At 43.1% G+C, this 7,500-nt stretch overlaps 1 protein-coding gene across 1 annotated transcript in view; it reads left to right on the plus strand.

Annotated features, from left to right (window-relative positions):
- The window catches only part of LOC121571085 (VPS10 domain-containing receptor SorCS2-like), a 362,777-nt gene that overhangs the window by 70,442 nt on the left and 284,835 nt on the right, over positions 1-7,500 (plus strand). The window lies entirely within an intron of this gene.

Below are 7,500 nucleotides of genomic sequence, written 5' to 3' on the forward strand. Positions count from 1 at the left end.
TCTCTCTCTCTCTCTCTCTCTCTCTCTCTCTCTCTCTCTCTCTCTCTCTCTCTCTCTCTCTCTCTCTCTCTCTCTCTCTCTCTCTCTCTCTCGCTCTCTCTCTCTTTCTCCACACATGAACATCCCATGAAGAGAGTTGTCTTTGTTATAGTAATCATGTATTGTTTTTCATGTATTCAGTTGTTTGATATGTCGATACTGCTGACAGCTTGGACATGGAATATGATTTTGCAGTGTAAGCACATACTTTTTCGGATACGTGATTTGTACGCCACACACTCATGCCCACTCTCTGGCAATCTCCACCACTTTTTGAATGACAAACACACACACACACACACACACACATTGGCGCTTCTTTTAGAGAATTGGAAGGGCAGTTTAGTTTGAATTGGGTGCTTGAGTTCACAGACCTGGACAGAGGTAGTCAGCCATTTTAGGCAGGCTTTGTTATTTTTAGAGTTGACACTTCTCCCCCGGTGTCTTTTGGCATTAGAAAGGTCATCTCAGTGAGGATCCTCAACTCTTTCGGGGACTAAAATCAAACTGATGGGTGTATAATTAGAATGTCATTTTAGTATTGTTTTGGGGCCATGTCATGCAATCAGGCCCAAGAATTGGTTTGGCCTAAAAATTAGAGACATTTTGGGCGGTGGACCACCTTCAACATGGAAGAGTTCAACTGTGTAACATTTTGGATCGTGATGTTTTTCAAGCAGGGTCTCTTCCCCCATCTCTCTACCTCTCTTTTTATCAGCCTCCCTTCACCTCTCTTTCTCGTTCCTTCCTTCTCTCTCCTTTGTTCTTGTTTTCCACCTGAGCTTCTGCGTGGGTCTCCTATGTGATAACAAAGAGCAGATCAATAATACATCTCAGTTAGGGCTTGCCCAACCTTTCCCATTCCCTTCAACACTCTGTCTACCATGTTTATGGATGAGCCTATACCTCAGGGACGGGCACCACCGCACAGACTCAGGACAAACCCCAGCTATCACATTTGGTTCCTTGGAAGTTGGGGGAATGTACGATTTTGGTTTCCCATTGGTTCTGGGAACAAAGCCATAAGTTTCCTGTCCGGAAAAATAGATTTTTTTTTAAACGTTCTGAGAATGGAAGTAAAACATTTGCCCGTTCTGGGAATGTTTCATTTTTAGGTTGCAGGGAGGTTCTGAGAACTTTTTAATATGGTTCCCTGAAAGTTTTCCTGGGAGGTTTTATTAATGTTCTGAGAATGAAATTAAAGGTTATTTGAAGGTAATTAAATAACATTCTGAGAACATGTTTCAGTAAGACTTTTAATAACACTGCTCGCTTAACTGTTTTGAACTCCAAGCACAAATATACATTCATTTGCTCAGGCATTAATCATACAAACACTTTTATTGGGGCACGCCATCAGTGAGATTTGAACCTATGATCTTCTGTTGCCTATTCATGGAATTAGTCCACTGTGCCACCAGGATGGAGCTAACATGCCATGTTTTTTTTTTATTCACACAAAGCTGTTCATTTGAGTCTATTCAAACAGACCCCATTTCAAAGGAAACAAGCAGTCGTTAAGATTAGGTGAAGCCAATTAGCGGGCGCGGCTAACACACCTGAACACACTTAACAAGATAGAGGATAGAAAGACTTTTGTACATGCTGAGAACGGAATGTATATGTTTTTAATTACATTCTTAGAATGTTCTCTGAACGTTACAAAAGTTTTCTTGTGGTTTCTAAGGAAAGTTTTCTTAACGTTCTCGGAACAATGTGAGAACATGTCTTTCAATAGAACCATGATGAGACCTGTAGGAAACGTTATGCTGAAGTACTGAAATTCCCACAGAAGAACATTGTTTCTTAACGTTCTCGGAACAATGTGAGAACATGACTTTAAATAGAACCATGAGGAAACTTGTAGGAAACATTATTCCCACAGAATAACTTTCTTTCTTAACATTCTCTGAACTATTTGAGAACATTCCAACATGTCAAACCAGTTGGAGAACGTTCCTAGAACGTTACCAACATTGAATTGAAATGTAACCCTGTTTGAACTTTTAGGAAACGTTCTGTTAATTACCAAGAAATACCAAGAAAATAACGTTTTTTTTGTTGAGTTCCTTAAATGTGCTGAGAATGTTCCAAACCCAAGCAACTATCCTGCACCATTCCCAGAAAGTTGTGGGAAGGTTGTATGGAAAATAACCATAGGACAACCACGCTGTCACCAAGCTCTAAGAAACATATGGTTCTCAGAACGTTACGTGCTAGCTGGGATCCCTCTGCCATCTGCACCAGCTGACATTTCCCATCTTCCAATCTTCCACCGCTCCAAGCCGTCACAGGAGAATGGAGGGTAGAAAGAGATATAGAGAATTGGGCAAGAGAGAGAGAGAGAGGTAGAGAGAGAGAGAGAGACAGAGAGAGAGAGAGGTAGAGAGACAGAGAGAGATAGGTAGAGAGAGAGAGAGAGAGAGAGAGAGAGAGAGAGAGAGAGAGAGAGAGAGAGAGAGAGAGAGAGAGAGAGAGAGAGAGAGAGAGAGAGAGAGATAGGTAGAGAGAGAGAGAGAGAGAGAGAGAGAGAGAGAGAGAGAGAGAGAGAGAGAGAGATAGAGAGAGAGGTAGAGAGAGAGAGAGAGAGAGAGAGAGAGAGAGAGAGAGAGAGAGAGAGAGAGAGAGAGAGAGAGAGAGAGAGAGAGAGAACATATGGTGTCCACCTCCTGCTCTGTATGCTTGAAGTAGTCTTAATGTCATGTCTCCGTGTGGTGGTGTGTACAATATAATATATACCCAGACATCTGCTGGAAAGAGTTGAATCCTTTGTGTGTGACTGTGCTGAATATCAACATCCCCGTTTGGTTGAATTAGCTCTTGTCACATGTGCAGCCTCAATTAGTTAATATATAATAATAATATATAATAAGCCGTTTAGCAGACTCTTTTATCCAAAGCAACTTACAGTCATGTGTGCATAAATGTTTTACGTACGGGTGGTCCTGGGAATCGAACCCACTATTCTGGTGTTGCAAGCGCAAAAGTGCAATGGCTACCAACTGAGCTACATAGGTTACAAGCATGATCCCTGATCTGTTCATGAAGTCTGTTTATGACAGACCCAATCATATTTTGTATAGCTGCAGTGGCACTGCACAGAGGTGGGCACAGTGGTGGGCACAGAGACGGGCACAGTCCGTTCTCACTGTAGTGTAGACAGCTAGTGTACACTTTGCCAACTTAAAGAGATTCTCTGGTACTTTTGTATGCTTTTTAGCCAGTAGTTCTGAAAGTAGCCCTCACGAGCCAAAAGTGGTCCCCGAAAATTGTGTACCACGTCACATAAGTGCAGATATGTGCACCACGTCATTGCTCTCTCTCTCTCTCGCTCTGCTGTGGGTGTATCTTGCTAGCTGTCACTCTAATGGTGAGGGGCTGAAGCTCATTGGCTGGAACTCGAATTGCTAGGGGGCTGGCCCCTGTGGGGGAAAATGTAGGGAAAATGGTGCCGCACCGCTTCCAGTAAAAAGTTGCTTTCAAACTAGGAATTTCGGGGCTAATTGAGGTAAGACAGTAATTCCCTCATAGATGATGTATGTATGAACTACACATTGACACATCCAGCCCAAAGCGGGACCAGTACGAATGAAAATGTATGCACTCACTACTGTAAGTCGCTCTGGATAAGAGCGTCTGCTAAATGACTAAAATGTAAAATGTAAATGTTTAAAAAATACTTACTGGAGCATGTCTTTAAAAGGAACATAGATGGGTTTCCTAGCCAACATAAACCTGGACTCTCTCTCTCTTTCAGTTCTGGATGTCATGCATTTGCACAAGGTTGCTTTTGACATCAATGTCTTTGGCTCTGCTTTTAACGTTTACAAGACGTCTCATTGCGTTAGTTTATTAGTGCACCGTCTTGCTAGGTTTATGGGTTTGAGTGAAAAACAAGGCTTGTGAGGTCTTTTTCCGTGTTTCTACTCATGATATTGGCACCATAGTGGAGCTGTGTGTCAGTGGGAGTTTGAGGTCTTCTGCAGATGAAGCAGTGTAGGTGTTTTAAATCTGACACTTACTGTGACCTCATCCTGACCTGAAAGACAGGGTGGCCTTGGTCTGGAGAGGAGAGGTTAGAGGTAGAGAAGATAAAGGAGGGAGGAAGAGAAAGGGAAAGATAGAATGGCAGCCTGACAGGAAGTAGAGAGACAGGACTGAGCCTGACAGGAAGTAGAGAGAGTGAGTGAATTTTGGATGAAGATTTCCTCTAGAGGTTTCATGAAAGTGTACGTTTGGAGTGTGTGTGTGTCTGTGTGTCATACCCATCCTTCATCATCCTCTTCCAAATGAAGTGTGACAACGCATTAAAACAATGCCAGGGTCCCAGTCGTTCTGACGGGTGGAGAAGAGGAGAAAGGGGTTAGAGAGAGAGGGGGACGCAAGGGAGGAGAGGACAGGGGGAGGGCAGGGTTATTAGCCAAGAGGTGCTGATGTCATGTGACAGGAGCCAGGTCTCTCTCAGACTAAACAGGGGCATTTTAGGAGGGGAGCCAGGGGGAAATGACCCAGACACCGTAGGGTCTGTTCAGTCACAACACCCCTGGCCCGGCCAGCACCTCTCACAGGCTCTTGACAGATCCATGCCCCGACAACAACTGTGCCCCCCTGACAGAGGAGCTGCTGCTGTGTTGTTGCTTTTAGTGGCGTTTGGTGGAGTTCTATTGGAGGTGCTGTAGCAGAGAGAGAGAGAGGAGGTGGGGGTGACGGAGGGAAAGACGTAGAGTGAGAGGAAGTGTGCTTGACAGCAAACGAGAAGAGAAGGTTAGTGTTTGTGGTAGCGTGAGAGATGAGAGAGTGAGGTGGGGGGGAGAGAGCAAAAGAGAGCAAGAAATGGTGCATCTGAGGGGAGAGGTGGTGGGTGGTGAAATCCTTTGTTCATTGTTGAGGGAGCGTCGTGCTTCAGTTGACAGGTAATGGAGCGGCGCAGCCAAAAAGCACCAAACTCAATTAAGCATACTAATGCTCACTTTAGCCTGGGAGAACAGTTTAATTCTAATATATTTATGTAGCCTCTCCCTCTGGCCTGTTCGGCTCCCTTCTCTGCATCGTTTGTGTGCAGTGTAATGAAGACTACTATTGGCATATGGGATTGGATGATTAAATGAGTGACTTAGAATGGCATCAGGCTCGAATAATTGTTCTCTTTTCTTTACTCATCCCTCGCTTTTCGAGGAGAGAGAGAAAAAAAAGAATGAATAACTATGAAGCAATGTAGATGGAACTATATACAATACTAGGACTTTGGGAAGCAAACCATTTATGCCTCTATATTTCTGTTTCATTTCATTTGTCTTAATATCAATCTGAAGTAGTTTTTTTTTTTGTGGGGGGCGCTGACTGTGATTGTTGTGGTTGGCTAGTTTTAGAGCGAGCGCTGCTCTACAAGAACTCCAAATGCCATCGTTAAGCACTCGGTCAGGATGGGTTCATTGCGACCCGACCTTGTCGCCCCCAAGGGGATTGCATTTGCCTCTTGAACAGGGTTCAAATCGAAAATTTTTAAAACAACTCCATTACCTAAGCTCATATTCAAACTATCACGCATAATTAAGTGATAATGCCCAGGAAGCCGGTGTTTGGAGGATATATTGGCACGTGTGTTGTTAGGCCCGAGACGAAGTCGAGGTCCGGCAAACAGTGCCACAATCACTGGCTTCGAGGGCATTATCACTTTTATCCAACATATTCAAATAAGGATTGACATATTTTCATAAAAATATATATTTCATTAACTTATTCATACTATTTCATCCTTCCACAAGATATAGTCCCGACACAAATCTAGAGTTGCTAACCAAGCCGGCTGGTCGTTTGTTCTATCGGTTCGGTTGCCAGAGACGCAACCCTTCTTTTTGTTCTGTATCTATGGACGTGACCCTGTCGTTTGTTCGAAATGTTCCATTGCTATACTGGCTGGCAACGTTCTTATCCCTTGCTTTCTAGCTAGCCAACTATGGCTAACTTACAGTCACATCAACAAGTGCAGCCAGAATAAACGCAAAGTAGCTGCATTTGCATTTGTTTAAGCTGTTTTCTAGTGACATTTATTTGGATACATCCATAACAATGAGCTAATGAGGCACGATTTCGCCTGGCATAGAAAATGTGCTCACTCATCAGGACACTGTTGTTCAGAGGTGTCACGCTCGTTGACGGACGGGACGGACCATGGCGCAGCGTGATATGCAAACATGTTTATTAACAAGAATAAACACACGATAAAAAACAATAAACTAACGACACGTGAAGTCCTAAGGTAACACACAACAAACCTTATACAGAACAAGATCCCACAACCCACTAGTGCCAAAAGGCTGCCTAAGTATGGTCCCCAATCAGAGACAACGAGCTACAGCTGCCTCTGATTGGGAACCACACTGGCCAACATAGATCTACACATAATAGATCGAAACATAGAATATAGATAACAAAGAATATACACACCCTGACTCAACATATCAGAGTCCCCAGAGTCAGGGCGTGACAAGAGGAGCTAGCCAACAACACAGCTAACACAATCACTTCAAACTGAAGCTGGAAAGACTGCAAACTAGCTGCACTTCATTTCGTTTGACCTTTTTTCAATTGACATTTGTTTCTATATATCCATAAAAATGATGCCAGGTGATTCATGATTTCGACTGGCTGAGAAACGCTGTCTGTCTGTCTGTCTCCTCCCGACTCCCGACACGTTCATTACTATGGGGAAGCTGGAGATCGAATTTGAATATTGAAACAATGTTGCAAATGTCGGAGTGATAGACAGCAAGGTTTATACAAATCTCTGCTGTTGAAAACTAAATGTTAGTCTAAAAGAAATGTGAGATAATGTATTTTTATAGTGGAGATCAAGTTTATAAATTGCCTGGCTGGGCTGATGAGACAGTGGATTGCGCAGTCAGATGGAACAGAATAAATAGGCATTTTGACGTCATAGATTTAACTTGTGGAATAGACACCGGCTGGAAGGCGGTTTTAACCAATCAGCATTCAGGATTAGACCCACCCGTTGTTTAGTGTTTAATAAACTGTAGTTGAACCCGGTTCCAGGGGAGGCTAAATAATGTATTGTCTTCCCGTAATTAGACCACAGTTCTATGAATACATTTGCCCAAATGTGATCCTGAGTGGCAGCGCTTAACTGTTTGTAACATGTCATTGAGCCCCCCTTCACCACTGAGCCCTGTCAGTGCTTGAGATGGAACAGAGATGGAAAGAGAGAGGAGGGGTGTTTGTTTGTTGAAATGTATGATGTCATTAATGTTTGTTGAAATGTGTGTATGTAAATGTTAAGTTGTCTATGGTTTTTGTCTAGGTATGTTTTAGTATTTAAAGAAATTAAATAAATGTTTTTCTGTCTGACCTGCGGTGGGATTCTGTGATCCTGTCTTCCTGCCAGGAAAGAGAGACGCCACATTCTATGTTTTTACATCACCATGTATTTAGACCCACAGATTT

Source organism: Coregonus clupeaformis, chromosome 8, assembly GCF_020615455.1.
Source record: "Coregonus clupeaformis isolate EN_2021a chromosome 8, ASM2061545v1, whole genome shotgun sequence".
NCBI lineage: Eukaryota > Metazoa > Chordata > Actinopteri > Salmoniformes > Salmonidae > Coregonus > Coregonus clupeaformis.